The sequence below is a fragment of the Rattus rattus genome, chromosome 7, assembly GCF_011064425.1.
Source record: "Rattus rattus isolate New Zealand chromosome 7, Rrattus_CSIRO_v1, whole genome shotgun sequence".
Taxonomy (NCBI): Eukaryota; Metazoa; Chordata; class Mammalia; order Rodentia; family Muridae; genus Rattus; species Rattus rattus.
Genome location: NC_046160.1, coordinates 56,695,561 through 56,715,163, shown reverse-complemented (window position 1 = coordinate 56,715,163; position 19,603 = coordinate 56,695,561).

Genomic DNA, 19,603 nt, shown 5'->3' with positions numbered 1-19,603 from the left:
AGAGAAAGACTTTTCAGATGACTATCCTCTGGCTCCCATAGGAGGACATGTTTGGTGATGATGATAAATAGCTCTACAGTTTGGCAATGTCAGGCTGGGAACCATGTAAAGTGCCACTGGACTAGATGACACAGGGAACACAGATAGAAGCATTTCCTGATGCAGATTGACAGGAGCTTGGAGTGAGAGTACATGGGGAAAATCGTAGGAGACCATACCATTTGCAAAACTGCCCAGCTCAAAGATGTTAAAGTTGCACTCAAAATATTAGACATACAACAGTCTAATATTAGTAGAGGTGTTGAATTTTAATGGTAGATCATTCAAACTACATAATGCAGAAGTTAAAATTGTGATGGTATTTCACTGAAATCCATATACTGTAAATAGAAATCCTTAATCTAGTTGTAATAGTTCAAAAAATAATACTAACATGCTGGATTCTGGTTTATCTAGATCCAAGGTACTGATTTATATCAGCTTTTAAACCTGACTACTAATATAGGAGCTGCATTTCCTAATAAGACACAATTCCTTAATAATATTTCATAACACTTTCTTCCAATTGTTTTTATTCCATTAAAAGGGTTTTGCTTTCCATTACATACTAGCAATCTGCATGTTATCCACAACAGTAAATAAAATATAATGAAAAATTGTAGGTAGGAAGAATAGTAAATGAAGTTAATTATCATTATTAGTCCCATCAGGGAATTAAAGCTGCTTAGGAAAACAGATGTATAGGATGTATGAAAATACCTGAAAGTTATAGAGAACCTCATTAACTTGATATCAAGAGAGTGACATCAGCACATTTGGTAGAACACTAAATATGTTCACTCCTGCTGTTTAAAAACCATGTTAATGTTCTTGTTAATGAACCTACATACATCTTTCAACACGGATTATTTTGAAATATATTTACCAGTGTATGAATGTGTAAGAATGTACCTGCCTATATAATGGTGGTATATAATACCTTATGCAGTGCAGTTTATATAAAAAGGCTACAAAAAACAGCAAAGGTTAAGCTCAATTTGTAAAATCCATTCCACTGACTTTTGCTTTATTTTTCCACCAACGTATTCTTGAAAAATGTCTTGAGTCATGTCAAGGTTTAGACTAAGAATGGTATGGAGGAAGTAAAATTAAGTGAAACAGATCTAAATGATGAAATCTGATTTACAGGGTTCACACCTGTCATCCAAGCAGAAAGTGTAAATGATCAATGTTGGAAAAGCAAGAATATTTAATGTCAAATATCTTGCAGGCATTAGTATTTCATTTTTATTACTCGTTGAATTAACATTCAGATTTAAGCTGCTCTATATTTGCTTTGATGTACTGAAAACATTGTCTAAATAAACAAATGTATTATATAAGCAATATATTGTTGGTAATATATTATATATATATATATGTTTTATTTGTTTCTTAATCATCTTACACAGCTTTAAATTTTATCATATTCTCTTTATAACCATAAAGTTATTTCCATTGCTAACTTGTAACTGTAATGGATAGCATCCTTCAGGGGATACAATTCTAAGAAATTTATTCCCTTCATGTTGCTCAGCTACGCAAGGAACAAATTTGTTTTCAGGATAGATAAGGTCTACCCTGATAATTTTTAAAATGGTCTCATGGCATCACAGATCAGTAATAGAAAAGGAAAAATCCAATAAAACATTTCTTTTTATTGTATTTTTTTATTTACATTTCAAATGATATTCCCTTTCCCAGTTTCCCGGACATAAGCCCCCTATCCCATCCCCCCCCTTCTTCTATAAGAATGTTCCCCTCCCCATCCACAACATTCCTTTTTATTAAGTTGATGTATACGGTTCCAGATTTATGCATCAATATTATATGTTTAACAGTTATAAAATAAACTTACAAATACATCTTGACCATTTAGTGTCCTGTTACATTAAGCAATGAGGACAAAGAAAAATTCTACCTATATGAATTGTTGGTAATTGCATGTGTAATGACAAAATAATTACATCAAGGTTAAAAGACAAAATATGATAAATCGTAATATTCTACTCTGAAATTTAAATCAGCGACATAGACTAACTTGACATTACATTTTAACACAATTTTTGAGTAACAATTCATTGCTTAGGAACATTTTCAATATTTTATTTTATTTTCATTTGAAAAATATATATACTAATCTAATTATGTCTTACAAAATTATTATGCCATTACACATATACATGTGACGAGCTATCTCAAATTCAAAGATGTTGAATTTTTTTCTTCACAGAAGTAAATCTTTAAGTAATACTAAAAGTGTGCCATGCAGAAGGACAGTTAACCTTTTCTATTCTATTCTACCTTACAGGTGCAATGCATAAAGATCAGCATAATTAGCATGCCTTGGCCACATCCATCCTGCTCCAGTCAGCGCGGTCCTGGTAGGCAGTAGTCCATATTGCTAACAAAAGTTATAGTACAGCAGAAAGGAGAACAAACAGAGCAGACAAGGTTTTCAAAGTATTGCAGTGTGTTATTTTTCTTTTAAAGTTTGCTTTTATTATGTATAAAAGTACATGCCTGTACTTCTGTCTGGGACATATGTATAGGAGTGCAGGAACGCACAAAGGTCAGACATATCAGATCCCCTGGCAGTAGAGTTACAGGTGGTCATGAGTACTGGGAATCAAACTCTTAATTTCTTGAAGAGCTTTGAATATCTTTATCCACTGAGCCTTCTCACCAACCCTGTCTGTTTGTTGTGTTTAAATACCTAGTAGCTCTGTGGCAAAACTGTTGAGAGGGCTCCCTTTTATTTATTTTGTCGAACTCAGAACTCTCCAAGGGCTGAGTCCATACTCAATGAACAAGAAATAACAAGTTAAGAAGCAACCAAAAAAAAGGGGGGGAAATGTTGGAAGAAAGGCTTTGTACTGAAAGCAGTGGGGATCCAAAGTCTTTGAAAAGTTCCTGCATGTTCCTGTGAGGCCATGTGTATATCCTGACAAGGGTAGAAAAACACTCTTAAAAGGCCCTAAACTTTAATCTCTACACAGCCTGCAGGCTCCATACAACAGAAATAGGACAACATAACTGTAAGTTACTAGCTGAGAAGTGAAGGCATGCTGCGAAGGCTAGGAGATTGAGCCTTGTTAGTTGTTTTCAGTATGAAGAGGGAATCTCTGATGAATTCTGTAATTGACTGCCATGAAACAAAGAGTTCAACACATACATGACAAACAGTACAGACTACAAAAACCAGCACAGAGACCACTAAGCAACATAGAACAACTACAAAAACAAGAAATCTTTATTTTCAAATTATCATAATAAATAAATCTTCAGAATGTCCAGTTTTCAAAAGAAATTGTGATATAAACAACAAAATCAAAATTTTTTTATTAACTATTACAATGGAAATCTAGACATGAATGCATTTGACAAAGAATTAAATTTATATATCCTTTTTGAAGAACAAAAGAAATCAGCATATGACTAAAAGAAACCATAGGAATATATCATGTAAATTATATAAACAACCAATAAAGAAAAACAGAGAAATAAAGCAATCAAATAAAAACAGGATTTAGAAAGTAAAATAGCTGAAACAAAACATTTCATAGACATGCTCAAAGTAAAACTTGAATAAGAAGAATTAGTAAGGGGAAAAAATAGAGGATATTCTACTAGAAATTCCAAGTTGGGAATGAAATAAAAATTAGGAAATGAGTAAGTAAAAGACAGGGTTTAATTCATATGTGGGGTGCAATGAAGTTGATGAATGTACAACAAATGAAGCACTGTAGGAAATAAGGAAGAGAACGAAACACACTAAAAAGAACAAGAGGTGTGAGCGGATTTAATACAGGTAGCAATGTTTAATCAGCAATCAAAATTTCCCAGCAAAGCCTATCCTGAAACAGTGACTTGCATTTTAAAATAGGTAATGAAGAAGTCATGCTATTATTTCTCAAGTTTCCCAAACTATAGCAAAGGCAAGAGAAATAGTCTCTTCAGTAAGTTCTGTGTGTGTATGAAAACAAAGTAGAATATTTAACTCAAATCCAATGAAAAGCCCAGCCCCCAAGGCATATGAACCCTAAACGCCACTGTCAGAACTGAAACTCTGTAGTTGAACATGGATGGATAACCTGTGTCGCGTCCTTCTTCCTCTCTGGTACATCCCTTTCTTGTTTATCACTGTGGCTATGATGTATGTGAAGGTGTTCTCTAGGATGTGGAAGTGTAGTAAAAAGAAACACGTGTACAACTGAGAAGGTAGTTTAAGCTAACTCCAGCACAATTGTGCAACAGGTTTTTACTGTGATCTGGAGGGAGCCATGTGATAAGCTTTTGTTTAAGAAGTTCTATTCAGCTCCATCATTTCAGATTATTCAATCTCATTTCAGTGATGGTTCTCTCATATATCAGTATGTTTGCCTTGGACCTTACTGAATGAAACCTTAGATGCCCAAGCTTTTACCCCTTATGCCTTAGACGCTCAAGGATGTGTTCTGGAACCTCCAGGAAAAGCAAATGTTAATGGTAGACACAGCTGGCAAATAATTTTAATTTATAGCCTCAGTATGTAACTTGCATTTGGCAATGTTCACAGCAGTAAATTTGACTTCCAGTCTTAAATTTAGAGGTATTTATCCTAAAGCATTACATTAATTTTATAAATATTTTTATTCACATTGGATGCCAACCAACAGGCAAATACTCTTCTCACTTAGCAAGGATTGTTCTCTCTCTGGTAATGAATCATTCTTACATTGTGCTATTAAAAAGCTATACTTCCTAGCTAAAGTTATTTGATAGAGTAATTTGTAACGTCACCTCTACTCTACTTTTCAAGCGCTTAGCTTGGTATTAGTTAGGCACGTTTCCAGACATTCACACATAAAACCATAGTCTCAAAGACATACCCCTTCATTGTTGAGAAATGCTTCTTCATCCACTCTGTAGAGGATAAAATGTGTATCATAGTTTTACAATCCCAGAGACAAGAGCTAAGGAGCTTACCTGCAAGACTGAAGTAGCATATTACCGGCCACAGGCATCAATTAGCATTCGGGTTAGCTGTCAGATGACCTGTAGTTTGTTTCAGTCCCTGTATGAGTAAGAGTATTGTACTTAACTAGAAATGCTCAATTCTAAAGAAGCATTGCTGTGAATACCTAACCATAATACTGTTTATGTTAAATAACTGTATGTACCTTTAAATGGGTGCTTATCTTAAACACTTTCTAATTGCTAGAGACTACAATCTAGTTAAGCTCACGACTCATGTTTGAACCCATGCCAATCAACTCTCACAAGGGAAATCTCTTCAGACCATGCAGACTTGTAGAGCATCAGCTATTTCCAAGATACTCAATTGTCATTGGGGAATACCTAGAGTATGATCAGATTAGTGTATGACACTTTCACTTCTACTTTACTATCATTGATCACTTCTACTTCATACCTGAGAAGAGACACATGGGATCAAGGAAAGCAAAGCTCGAGAGAACAAAACCTGCAGGAAGGGTATTATGTATCTCCCAACAGAAATGCAGACAGATTTTATTGACTGACAAAAGACTAATTTGATGTTATAGTAATTTCTATTTCCTTGTGGGAATATGCTAAACAATACCATCCTTATTCTAGTGTAATTTTTTCATTCTTGAGTTATTCCTCTTCTAAATCGCTTTACAACTCTTTCAGTAGGAGACATACTTAACTAAAGTTTAACTCGGCATATGTTTGCCTTTCTAAAATGGCTTAATATTGGTTTGACATTTTATTTTAATCTTCATAATTTGTTTTTCTCTTTGTTTGTTTGTTCATTCATGTAGTGTTTGGATGTGTACATGACATGAGATGCATTTGGAAACCAGAGGACAACTTGGAGAAAATAATTTTCTCCTCCCACTATCTAGACCGGGAATTGAATTCAGATGTTCAAGATTGGTGGCAAGTGACTTTACCCATTGAGTCATTTCATTGGTCAGCATATTGTTTTTAATAAAAGACAAATCAAGTTCTTTCTAGTTTCTAGTCCTTTCTAGAAAAGGATAAGATATAATAAACTCTATTATTGGTACTCCTTAAATATGAACCCAAATCAAATAAAAAAATTATGTTTTTTCTCTCTCTTAAAGACATACAGACTAATCAAACATATCTGTATTTTGTATCTTTCAACAAATATTCTGAATGCTATTAAAAGTGAAGTATTTCATCTTGGTTTCACCAAAATATGAAGCATTTTTATCCACTACCTGTTATTTAATCTAGGTGTTCTCGCATTGTCTTATTTTTTTTTAACATTTTCATAGTAACATGGGCTTCCAGAGAAATGTGAATAATCATGATTAAATTGTTACTTTTAAAATGTATAGTTTGCCTGGCACTCATATTTATACCCAGGAACACTTACTTTTTGTCTTAGAATAGGGAAACCACAAATAATTTTGAATAGCAATTAAACTTCTACTTCCAGAATACTGACCTCAAAGTGTAGTTTATTTTCATAAGAATAAAACTTTGTTTAAATTGTGTCAATATACAACTCTGCATTATTGGTGTCCTTAGAGGAGATAATAAATACAGATTCATCAATATCTTTTCAAATAAAAAATTAAAACTTATCTGTAGAATGGAGCTATCTCAGTTAGTGGAGTGCTTGGCCAATATGCATGGAACTTTTTCCAATCTCTAGCACTACATCAATGTGGAGTAGTGATTCGCACTTTCCATCCCCAAACTTGGGGCTACTGTATTAGAAAAAAACTAAAACAAAACAAAAATGGCATTCACATCCATGAAAGACTTGCTAAGAGAAGCATGTTCATTATCATACAGAACTGGCTGACTGCCCCCCATCACTCCAGTCCTAGTTACTGATGACAAAACATCTAGCCCATGCAAGAAGTGTGCGAGCAAATTAACTTAGTATGGCGTAATTTGAAATGCATGACTTTACATTTTGAAATATACTTCTTTTTGTACCTCTTAGAGCCACAGGTAAAAATTGTTTTTTAATTCTCTTTAACATAAATGAATGGACTATGTCAAAAAGAATTTCAAAAATGAATGACTAGAAAAATAAGAAAGGCAAAACAATAAGGCATTATTCTAGGTAGCATTATCTTCATGACATAGAAATTTAGCGTTGAATGTTACTCTGACTCCTTTGGTCTTATCTTGACATTCTTCTACTTTTATGGCCACTGTTTGTTTATATGAACCTACTTTGTCCCTAAAAAGGTTAATGGAACGCTTCTGTCTGTTCTCTGTCTACACATCCATGAAGAGACATGAGTTTCTTGATATACTAGAAACTTTGTCTTCTAGAAACAAATTTTCTGCTGGATTCCTAATGTCTCTCTCCCTAATAAGCTGCAGTGTCTGATACTTTTAGATTCTTATGAATAACTAATTTGTCTCTGCCATATTTTTCTAGATAAGAATATAGATCTTTTATACTTCGCTAAAATTGCTGTGGTTTCAAAGAAAATCTGTCTGGCCCCTTTATGCTATTGTTGGTTTGGTTTTTGGAGACAGAAACTACATATATAGCTGAGATTGTCCTCCAACTCAAGACTATTCTGCTTCTGCCTCCAAGTGCTGGGATTATACGTATGTGCATCATACCAACACTCTGACTCTCTTTTAACCACCTCTAAATATCCAAAATTTCCCCAAACTCTTCTAACATTATTATGGGAAAAGTGTAAGAGCCAAAGGATACCAGGAGAACAACACCGTCTAAATCAACATGAGCAGAGCTCATATGAACTCACAAGGACTACAGCAGCATCCACAGGGCCTGCACAGATCTGTAAAATGTCCTCAGTGTATTTACCAGTTTAGTGTTTTTATGGGAGGCCTAAGTGTGTGAACAAGTGCATTTCTAACTCTGGTACTTTCTCTTGGGGTATTTTTCTTCTGTTTGTTTCTGTTTTATCTTATTTTTGTGTATTATTTAACTAAGAAAAATCATAAATCATCTATTTTAAATTAATATTTAGCATTATAATTTGTAATCCTTTAACTGTAAGTCCACCAAGGTCTTATTTGTATTCACCATGGTACCTAGCATGTTTCCTCATAACTATGTTTAACCATTTGATGCATTGGTTCAATACTCACGTTTGAAGAGTATCCAGAACTGTTATAATTGAATTTGTTGCTCCTTTAAACTTTGCTCATAAAACATCAGACCATTACCTAAAATAGAGCTGGAGAACCAAATATATTCAGAGACTCAGTGTTGTTTTACCTATAGCATATTCCCTCAGAAGATTATGAGTTGAAGCCTTAGATCCCAATGCAATGTTTAGAAGTAGGATTTTAAAAATGAAGGGCATTATATGTCAATGAATTATCTACACGTGGATTCAAACAATCTACTTGGAAGTGATGTAAAATGTAGAAGTTGAGGTCTGATTAGATGACCTGAGTTTTGGAGAGCACATCTTTAAAAGTTATACCTTTCCTCTGCCTTGCCCCCTACATGTAATTGTACTTACCTTTCTGCTTTCCAGCTTCCATGACATGAGCTCTGTCCTGTGCCATATCTGTCACTGTCATGATGCTCTCTGTGCCTCATCATAGGACCACTGCAATGAAGCCAGCTTACCACATACTGAAAATTGACCCTGTGAGCCAAAATAAATCTATCCTCTTTTAAGTTGATTTTATCAGCTAGTTTGTCATAGCAACGAAAGCGTCTAACATACATGGGGATTCATTTTAAAGCAATCTCCCCAAGACATCATTGTCTTTGATTACCCTTCAGAAAAAAGAATCTAGTGCTTCATCATGTGTGAAATTGAATATGTGAAAGTATGCTTTTTAAAAAGCCATGGGCATTTATCACAGGGCAGAACCAAGCTGTTAAACAGAGAGCATGGTGATATTGGTTAAAAGACCTATTTTTGATAGCTGAGATGCAGAGCTGTAATGGATAGGATACAAGGAAACCCCAAGCAAGTGGTCTTCGCTAATAAATGGATCAAGAACATGAAATGTTCATGGCTTCTCTCTTAACTAATACTCCTAAAAATGATTATTCTAAAAAAGAAACACCATCTTTGATTTAATGCCTTACTGTTTTTCACAATGTCCTTTTTTGGTTCAAAAGAAAAATTGATTACTAAGTCCTTAGAGTGGGCTATTTGTTGGTGTAAAGAAAAATCACCTGCCATTTTTCTTTATTCAATGAAGGCACTCCAACACAATTTATCATGCAAACCTTCACATGTGGCACTTTTAATGACAAAACAATGTCACTGGTTTGTGAAGAGAACCCTCCTCCAAAAGGAAAATTGAGTCTGGATTTCCTCTGAAAATTGGACATAGTACTACCTGAAAACAGCTATACCACTCCCTGAAATTGACAAGGGACACATTCCATTATTTAAAACTCAGTGGGGAAAACAGAGGAATGGATACAGAGCGTGTTTTTATTGGTCTACTCAATAAAAAACAATGACTTCATGAAATTCTTAGACAAATATCATCTAAAGAATGAGGTAAATCCAACACCGAGAACTGTCATTTCCTTTTTCTGTTGAAGCTTGGGTTCCAATAGCCTTCACAGGAGAAATACACAGATAAAGTTTGGGAGCGAGACTGAAGGAGAAAGGCATTCCCCATCTAGGATTCAACCCCACTTTACAGCTTAATCATGCAACCTGATATATCCTCCTGGAAGAGGCATGCTCAGTTTCCAATTGAACTGAGAACCGGCATCCCCATTGGAGGTTAAGAGAAAAGTTGAAGGAACTTTTGCAACCTCAGACACAATACCAACCAGACAGAGCTTAAATAATGACAAAACAAATAACCCTTGATCCAGCTAAACATGGAGGATGGAAAGGGGAAAGCCCTTGGGCCTGCAAAGGCTATGCTATGTGGGGAATGTCAGAGGCGGGGAGGTAGAAAGGGAACAATGGGTGAAAACACCCTCATAGAAGCAGAAGGAGGGAGATGCAGACTAATGGAAGGAAAACCAGGATCCAGTCTGACATAATGATTAAGGTTTGCCCTCACAATTGCAACAAATTTTTCATTAAACTGCAAAGTAAGCATAGTACTGATTTGACTGCTAGGCTTTCTAATTTCTTCAGGAAACCAGGTGTCCTCCCTATATTTGTCCATTATATTAGCCCATCTGCATTTGAAACTCATTTGCCCCCTAAAGAAATGTCATTTTTTAGAGGCATGATTTGCTCCTCTCCCCATGTTTCCACCTCCATAACCACTTTTCCCAGTCTTCCCAGACTACATGCTCCACTATGTTCATATAATGCAGCCTTCATGGACAGAGGAAAGCAAAAGGTGGTATGTCCCAATTAGTCACACAATCCCAGAAGAATAAGGGGCAAATTTAAGCAAGATGAAAGAACATTAATTTCCTTTATGGGTCCAACAATTCAGACAAAGTGATTATTTGTCCCCAAACTGAATAAGAGAATTAAACAACAGAGGAATGGAATAAATTAGAACACAGAACATATAGTGGAAGAGAGGGTGACATTATTGTTACTTTTTTGGTGCAATAGGGACACTAATGGAATTTACCTTTTTAAAATAACTATAGTAATAAACTAAACAAAACATCACAAAGCTACATTAAAGAAATCACTCAGTCCTAAACTCCATACTTCTTAATTAAAAGAAACTTCTATACAATTAAAATCATCGTAATTAAACCATTAGTTAGTTTAAAACAACAATATATTCTATAATCACATTATCAAACTATATTTCCAATTTTATTTGATGTGACATAAATTTTATTTTTTAAAACATGTTCCAGTTTTATTAGTAGAATAACCCAAATCACACAAAGTAACCTGTGAAAATCTATAACCTTATATACATTAAAATGCTTGAGACTTCAATAGCTTTGCCAACACGCCTCTGTATCCCTCACTAATTCATATCTCAATAATCTAGTTTTTTCTATTCTAAGCAAGCCACATAGATGGTTAGGTTCTCAATTTTATGCATCTATTTGCTTCCTTTTCAGAGTTTGGGACTAATCTTCATGCCTGAATTCTATTCCAAGGATTTTTCTCTCTCAGCTGGTTACCCATTTTCTAATCTTGTCTCAGCTCATTGGCCAATCAGCATTTTATTGACAGGAAATGCTTCGATTCAGTTTAAGAGTCTATCTCTATGAAAACATTTACCTTTGCCCCACTCTTCTACCAGTAAACTCCAGACCCAATCCACATAGAAAAGGATTGTGCCCAGGAATGGGTACCAAGTGAGGGCATTCCTTCCTGTAGGTAGCCAGCCACTGATTTCTTTACTTAAAGCACTCTCTCCTTAATCTTTAGATTTTCTATCTCTCTAAAATGTTTATCTCAACTGAAATATCCACTAATTGTGTGCGTTAGGACATCACATTTTCTTGGTTCTATTGTGATTATCTTGTTGAGATACCTTTCTTCTTTCCAGTAGATAGTAAGTAGATAGCAAATACCAGTCACATCCCATACGGTCTCAGAAAGCATTAGATGCTTTTATTTGTTTGGATGATGCTTTAGTTTGCTTTCTGTGGCTGTGATAAAGCACCATGGCCAAAAGCAGTCTAGAGAGAAGTGGGTTTTTTTCCATTTTCTTTATTAACTTGAGTATTTCTTTACATTTCGATTGTTCCCTTCCCTGTTTCCAGGCCAACGTCCCTAACCCTCCTCCCTTCTATATGGGTGTTCCCTCCCCATCCTCCCCCATTAACGTCCTCTCCCAACAATCACGTTCACTGGGGGGTTCAGTCTTAGCAGGACCAAGGGCTTCCCCTTCCACTGGTGCTCTTACTAGGCTATTCATTGCTACCTATGAGGTTAGAGTCCAGGGTCAGTCCATGTATAGTCTTTGGGTAGTGGCTTAGTCCCTGGAAGCTCTGGTTGGTTGGCATTGTTGTTCATATGGGTTACAGAATACAGTTCATCATCATCCTCATTTGGGACTTTATATTTTCATGTTGATTACATTTTAAATTACCTATCCACTACATAATAAAACAGAGTTGAAACTAGAAAAACAATTACCTTTATATTCTCTCCTGATTCCTAAATTCTGTCTTTCCTCCTCACCTAATACTAACCCCTTCTTGGTCTCCTTTCTAAATAGTATTACTACATCTATACTTACAGCTGTGTACATGTATTCATGTATATACTAGAGCTAGGGTCTACATATGAGTGAAAACACATAGATTAATTTTGTTAACCAGTTTGAATGACATAGCATGTAATTTTATACTTTTTAAGACCATCCATTTTTTTGAAAATTTCATGAATTATTATTTTTTCCTTATAGCTTAATAACATTCTACTTTGTAAATACAACCCATTTTATTAACCATTCATCTTTTTATAAGTACATAGTTTGGTCTCTTTCATTGCTAAACACAGATGTACAGATACCTTTCTAGGTCAGGTACAGAGTTTTCTAGATATCTAACTGGGATGGAAATTGCAGCATCACATGGTCTTCTAGTTTCAATTGTCTAAGGATCTCTAAAATGATCTCCAAAAAGAGTATATGAATTTGCACCACAACCAGCAGTGAATAAGGGTTGCTCTTTCCCTACATCCTCTCTAACATTTGTCATAAGTCTTGATGGCAGCTATTCCAGCCAGAGTGAGGCAAGTCCTTTTACTTTAAAATTTAAATGTTGTTATAAATAAGCATGCACATGCTATTTTAATTAAATGCAAACTCACACTGGTAATGTATCATAAAGTTTAACCTCCATCTAGAAATACCCTGCCTTTAAATATGCACACTTGATGGAGACTTAACAAGTGTGTCGGTAACCTTTGGCATTAAATTGTCACTTCCGTGTGCTTCTCTGCCACTAATAGATTTATTTCTCATGTCACTGATGCAACAGTTGAGTCTTTGGCTGAATTTTTTCCTCTCTGTCTTCGAAGAGCCCCGACCTTCCTGTACTTAAAGCCAAACAGCCAGTCTATTTGACCATGACTTAACTTACATAGTCTCAATGGCCTCCTAAAACCATTTCAGCTGATCTAGGCATTGAAATGCATTTTCATCTTTAAATATAAACATAGTTTCATCCTCAGTTGAGCCAAGTAGCCAATGGTTCAAGTAAAACCCATTTGCTTTTCATCTTGAGCATTTGCATGAGGGATTTTTCTGCTTCCAGATTAAGCTGGCAAGGAAGGTGCTCTTATTTAGATGACATAACCATCTTTTGCTTAGTTCTCAGATAATCTTACTCCTGCAATTAGACCTCAAGTATACCTGAGCACTGGGGGAGGGGGGTACAGTAGATATCCCTTACTGTCACAGTTCTGTAGTAGACTGAACTGTTGTTTCAAGAAGACAGAATTCTTCCATGAAACATATATAAACACTTTAACTGTCATGAAAAATATGCAGGGTAAGTGAAGCTCCTGTTGTATGTCACACCCTTGTTTTAAAAGTTTGTTTTTAGCAGTCAGAACAGAGTCTACATCTAATTGATTCAAGACCATTGTTCAAGTTTCCCATAGAAATGAGAATTGCAGTGACCTTTCTGTGTTCTCTTACAAGTGTGAGTGATAGACTGACAAGTGCTTCTGCACCGAATACTGTAGAAGAACACCAGCTCCTTCTATGTATATTCACAGACAGAAAAGGCAGTTTCCTTTCAGAACTTTCAAATAACCTTTGAAAAGAAGAAGCTTTAAGCTTTTCATCTAAGATGATTTTCAAAGGAAGGATTGGTATGATTGCAACACAACCATAGTCTACAATCAATTTATATAGATTGTGTTTTCAATAAAAAAATAAAACCTCATGTTTGTTTCAAACATTGCCTCATCCCAATAGTAATCAAAATGTTAGACATAATTTCTGTAAATCACAGTGTTTCCTCAGAGAAACACTTTACAAAGTAATGGACTACAGAACTTACAACATCCTTTTAAAAAGGAAAATAATCCCAGCACTTATTATTGTCATAATTATCAACAATCAGTAGCCTTATTATTTGTAACAACTATAATCACTGCTACTTCTTTTCACCTTTCGAAAAACACTATTAAAGATGAGTCACACATCAGCGAGGGATAGACATCAGTATCTTTACAAAGCTGTCAATGTGGGAGAAGCTAGGGAGGAAATAGGAAAGATGGGAATGTGAGAAAAGAGGTAAGACAGAGGCTGCTGAACACTTTGGACATAGGTGAGGACTCACAAGTGTATGAAATACAAGGAAGATCATTTTCAGTTTGGGGTCATAAAGTTCAAGGAAAATAGATTATAGCACCTTTCTTTCTTCATCCATTCATCATCTCTTCTAAAATAAAGTCAGGACACTAAAGCTTGTCAGGCTCAGCAGCAGCGACAACAGAAAAAGAAAAGCAGTTTAATGAAGAATCAGGAGACAATGGTATTACAGTTTTATGAAGCCCTCCAGTCCCAAAAACGGGTCAGCAATATCCCATATGAACATAAGAAGAAATTTCCTGATGTAAGGCCAAAGTTTAATCATCATTTTTATTAAGAATACTTATTTTTAATAAATCACGAGATTTCAAACAATCATGGAAATGGAGTGCAAGTGTACTTGTGTGCACACATGCATGCAAGTGCATGTGTGTAGGGGGGAGGGGAGGGAAGGAGGAAAGAAGGAAGAGGAGGAGGAGGGAGGGAGGAGGAGGAGACAGAGAGAGAGAGAGAGAGAGAGAGAGAGAGAGAGAGAGAGAGAGAGAGAGAGCCTAGAAGTAAGAGTCAACCTGAGGAAAAAGGGACTGCTGAAGTCAGGCATATGAGACCAGAGTAAAAATGTGTGCCAGGAAAATGAACTGAAAGAAACAATTTTAATGACCAGACCCACAAACAAGTAATACCTGGTTTATAGTGCTGTTAGAGCACACAAAGAAGATGGAAGAATTAGGTAGAATCCACAATGTAACCCACAGACATTCCATTATAGTCACAACCAACCTCTCCCTCCATAGGTTTCTAATGTTATCCCATTTCCTCGAACTTCCAAAAAAGCAATGTAAATCCCCAGAGATTTAATCTTTACATATTGTAATTTATTCAGCAAATGCTGATTGTTGAGCACCTAAATGTGTACTTTTTGCTACACACTAAAAATGAAAAGGTGATTACAATAACACTGAGTTGTGATACCAGGCAAGAAGGACAGTAATATGATCGCTCCATGGAAGATGAGGATAGGGCTCCATGGAAACACAGGGTATTCATGGCAGCTCATGCTAGGGAGCCAGGGAAGGATGAGTGGAGAAGACTCTGAACAAGGTCTCAATGAATGAGAAAACATCATTCTAGAGAAAATGGAAAGACCCAGGTAGCAGGCCACAGAGCAGGGAAGTACAAAACAACACAGTAGAAACAACATGAAGGGCTCGGAAAAGTTAAGCACCTGTGTGTTTGTGTGGGAGAAACAGGAGTTGACACAAGAGTAGCCAGCTAGAAAGCTGAATTAAGTAAGAACGCACTTTCAGACTAATGAACAAGTCAGGCCTTTATGGTAAATACATTGGAAACTAAGGAGATTTTTTAATTAATTTCTTTATTAGCAGAAAAATATAAATCAATGTCTTAATAGATGGTGAGAGCTATGTAATTACCACTGTAATTAAGAGTAGAGCCCATCTACCTGTCCCCCACCCAAACTCCCTAAACACTTTTATAATCTATGCCTCTCTCCCAGTTTGCAGGCTACAAACAGGTAGCTGTTCACAGTCTGGTGATAAGACCTGTAAAACTTCCTGGGCTTCCAAACCAACATTTCTTGGAACATGTTTTCATTTGTCTTAGGGAAACACTTTGCAATGTGATTATCTGACTCGTCTGAGAAGTCTTCCCTCCCCATTTTAAGATATTGCAAGCTCTTCAAGGCTGTCGTATGATTTCATATTTCCATAGTTCATGTGCAAGAGTAACTGAGCTCCATCATCATCAGTAGTGAGCACTGTCAGGTACAATGGAGTACTATGGTGGTCTCTGACAGTAGCCCACAAGAGAATGTCCATGATGACTAACAATGAGAAATGATTACGATGTCCTATGGGCCGGGTGTTTGTGTCTGTCTATGGATCCTTTTGGAAGACGAGTATTTTTATGTAATTTTTCTTGGGTGCTTCTTTTGATAGTGCTATAGGATTCCTATATTTAAATTGGACATAACATTTTTTTTTCTCAAATATATTACAGGGTTTTTCCATCGACATAATGTGCTTTTGGTTTTTAGTAATTTGTTTTAAAAGATGTTTTAGTTTTTAATCTCATTACATTTATGTGCATGCATGTGGATGTGTGTGTGTGCATGCCTGTGTGCCTGTGTGTGTGTGCATGTGTGTGTGCTTGTGTGCGTGTCTTTGTGTGTGTGTGTGGTTGTGTGTGTGTGTGTGTGTGTGTGTGTGTGTGTGTGTGTGTGTGTGTGTGTATGTCCATCTGGACTCCTGTGGAGGTGAGATGACAACATACAGGATTTGCTTCTTCCTTTTAATGTGGGTTCCGGGGCATCTAGCTCAGATTATCAGGATTAATAATGGATGCCTTTACCAGATAAGCCATCTCATCAAACCCAGTATTTAATTTTAAAAAGATACAATTTATATTGACTTCATTTTTTTAAAATCATAAGCTCAGACCTACTGTAACCTTAGGACAAAATGTGGTTTCAATCTTTTATGTTGAAATATATTTCTGTATTCCTAGTATCTAAAGAACATTTTTTTTTAAAAAATCTCACACACACACACACACACACACACACACACACAGATGTTTAACTTTGTCAAAAGCAGTATCTGAAACTATGTGGATGGTAACATGATTGCTGTGCCTAAGTTTATTCATGTACTTTATTACACTGTTTAAATCCTGTGTTATCCATTTGTTAGGGTTAATCTCGATTGTCTACTTGACCATATATGGAATCTACTAAAAGCCAAGTAGGTGAGCACACTTGCTCATTTTTCTTTTGTTTTCCAATTGAAAATATTTTTTTTGTTTAATGTATACTGTTTTCCCTTGCCCAACTCCTTTTATATTCTACCCATTTCCCAACTCCCAACTTACCCAAATTCTCTCTCTCATTAGAATACAAATAGGTACAACAACAACTACAGCAATAATAATAGCAACCAAACCAGAATAAAACAAAATAATTAAATGGGAAAATCCACAAGCAACTCTTCTATTATCCTTTTCCACATTCCCCTCATCCAGCCACGACCACAACTGATCAAAGATTCCATCTTACCTTTTCTATTTAGGACAATTCTCTCATAGAAACCTTTTCTCACAAATTTCATGCCACGAAACTGACTTCCATACTCACCAATGGAACTTCAATCCACCTTTACCAGCATGTTGTTGGTCCCAGAGTTTATCGCAAGAAGAACTGTTGGTGGCTATTTGGTCATCTAAAAGTACAACTCTAATTGTTCATTGTATTGATAGAAAGGACATAAGCTATTTCTTAATGTGAAAGACAACATATTTTATATCCCTTCAAAATGACACATATATTTAGGCCAGGAGTGAACAAGCAATAGAACTACTGGTTTGGTTTTATAAATCCTTCATATTTAAAAGAAAAGCAGATCCAGTGATTAGTGTCTGCTTATTTCCCTGCAACTGACTATAGACAAATGTGATGCCCGGTACTAAGTCAGTGTCACATAGATACGTACATGGAGAGAGAGAAAAAAAAAAAAACAATGTAAACAAGAAACACAATGAAAGAGGGAATTCAAGGAAGTGGTTTTGTTATCTCTGTGATCGATAGCATAAAAATATTGGCCAAGGGAAATTACAGACACATATGTTATAAAAAAAAAAAGTCAGTGTAGAGAAAGGAGGCACGGATATAAAGGATGATTAAACGAGATGCAGGCCAATCTTCAAAGCCCAATGTAGCACTAAGGGGTCTTCAAAGCCGCAGGAGGCATCCTTTTTTCTTTTCATTGCTTATGAAATTGGCAAGAATAACTTTGAAAGGGCCTGTGGGAATTTAAAAGTCTTTCTTCTTTTCCTTTAGAGAATCCTTTAAACTAACAAAATGTATAGAAAACCCACAAAGTAATTAGTAAAAAGTGAAAAGATGGTTATGACCAATTTATAGCCCTTCTGATTCATTAGGTTTTCATTGTTAAATATGGTCACTGATTAATGCAAGGCTGAGACATTGAATATGCCTCTCAAATAGCACACACGCTGAATAGGGAATCAAGGGCAGAGTGGAAAGAAAGTCCACAGAATAAGGTTATTAATAATAGCACAGATACATCAGCTTGAATGCATTAATAATAAACTCAGAGTTGTCAATAATGCAACAGTGCCACATTAAGGACAGAAATCAATAAGGGACTTGGTGTCATTTGACCCCTAGGGAGCCCATATGTAAATTCTCTGATTTGCTGTCCCCATGCTTTCCGTTGCCCCTGTCTTCCTGTTGTAGGAGTCTGAATCTACCTGGCCCAAATGCTGCCTTGTGAATCTGCCCTAGTGTCTGGGTCTGTTTATCTGAGCGTGTCTGGTCTTTTTTATTTTTTATTTTTATTTTTTTAACAAAGCACTTTACCTTCTCTCTTATTGAAACTCATAGAAAGCACCAATCAGGGAAGGATTGGAGGAGGCTTTGCAGAAATCTTTAACAGAGTTTTACAAGGGATTATTCACTGAGTCCAACTAACACAGGTAACAAAGAGCACTGCAAACATCATTGTTTATCAGGTAACATCCATTTGTTGAATTCAATACATATATGGTGGATATCCATTTTATAAGGATGTTCAGTTTATATTTTCTGTTAAAGTAAATGATTATAACATTCAATTACAGATGCATTGCTCTCTGTGTCAGGAGCTTGGAAGAATACATACACTAAGATTACAGTTACTCTCAGCTTAGGTATAAAAGTTGATAATGTGAGAAATCCAAGCTCTGTGAGGCTGGCTATCACAATGTTCTCTTTAGGGTAAGTTAAACAAACAGGCTGAGTACACAGTAAGATAGCAGTCTTATGCGACCTACAGATATATTATTAATTCTGGCTATTAGGTCCTGCAAATGTTCCAGTCTTTCAAAATGGAAGAGATTTTTATCATAACCCTGCAATGCCACATACAGGAACAAAATCAACACATTAAAAGTATTATTTGCTGGTACTTTGTAGTAGCAATACTACAAAGATATATGTACTTTTAATTATTTTAATTTTTGAGATTACACTTATAACAGTCTCTCTTATCTTTCCCTCCGTTGAGTCCACCCATATTCCTGTCCTTGCTCTCTTTTAAATTCATACACATTATTCACATTTTCCAAACCATTTCTTATTACCATAACCAGCTACAGATAATTGTGGAACAACACAGATATGCCCTGAATCTTGAGGTATCCTTCCTAAGGGGACTTACTCAAGCAAAGCTACATCAACCTTGCTTTCCATTGTGGGTCTGTTTAACTTCTCTGCATTTAATCCTAATTGGGTAGGTTACATACATTCATTTAAAATTGCATCCATTGCTTCTGAGTTTTCTAGCTTTTTGAAATATTAGTTCTCAAAGTTCCCAAGGATTCTCTGAATTCCTTTAAATTATTTTATTAATTTGTATTT